Source organism: Myotis lucifugus, unplaced genomic scaffold, assembly GCF_000147115.1.
Source record: "Myotis lucifugus unplaced genomic scaffold, Myoluc2.0 scaffold_372, whole genome shotgun sequence".
Classification (NCBI taxonomy): Eukaryota; Metazoa; Chordata; class Mammalia; order Chiroptera; family Vespertilionidae; genus Myotis; species Myotis lucifugus.
In genome coordinates, this window is record NW_005871420.1 from 237,040 (window position 1) to 237,867 (window position 828).

Below are 828 nucleotides of genomic sequence, written 5' to 3' on the forward strand. Positions count from 1 at the left end.
GAGATCATAAAAAGCCTTTAAAAAATAAATAATACTAGATGAGATGGAGATCCAGTCCCCAGTGCTCTAGCCTCGCTGCAAGCACATGGCTTCTGGACATGAAATTCAGAAAGTTTCCAGGATTCTAGAAAGAGCTTTTGCTTCCGGAACAGCGAGCAGGCGGCCGCAGAAACCCCTCCGGGCGCGGAATGGGGTGGGAGAGTGGTTGTCAGTCCTGCCCAGGCCCCCAAAGTGCTGTTGGTCCTCCCCAGGAGAGCTGGCTTTGTCTGCGTCCTTTTGTCCTCAGCCACAGGGCAAGGTCTGCGTTCGAATGAAGCTTCTACGAGAGCCGAGCTGCGGTATGCAGACGTTATTTCTTGCCCATAACCATTCTCTATGGTGAGTATTTCTTCATTTTTACGATTGAGAAACTGCACAGCAGGAGAAGTGGCTTGTCCATCCCCAGCTGCTAGTAAGCGGCCGAGTCAGGGTTTGAACTTGGGTCCCGTGAGCTGTGCAAAGGCCTTTCCTGGAGTGTTTCCCCGCCTTCCTGGGTCCCTGGGCTCTGGCGAGCGGAGGAGGAGAGGACCCTGCACTGTCTCTCTGGTTCACCTCCCCTCCGTCGGGCACTTTCTACCCAGGAGTCAGCCAATCCATGTTTGGGCCTCCCTCCTGGCTGGTGGACCCCGTGGGCTCTGAGCTGTCCACGCTGCTTTCCGGGGGGGGGGGGGGGGAGGGGGGCGGGGGGCGGTCCTTGCAAAAATTGAGCATCTCCCTGTGTCTCCAGGCAGGGGCCTAAAGATGGTCACCTGTAACGTAAACAGGGTGTGTATTTAATTAGCTTTGGGG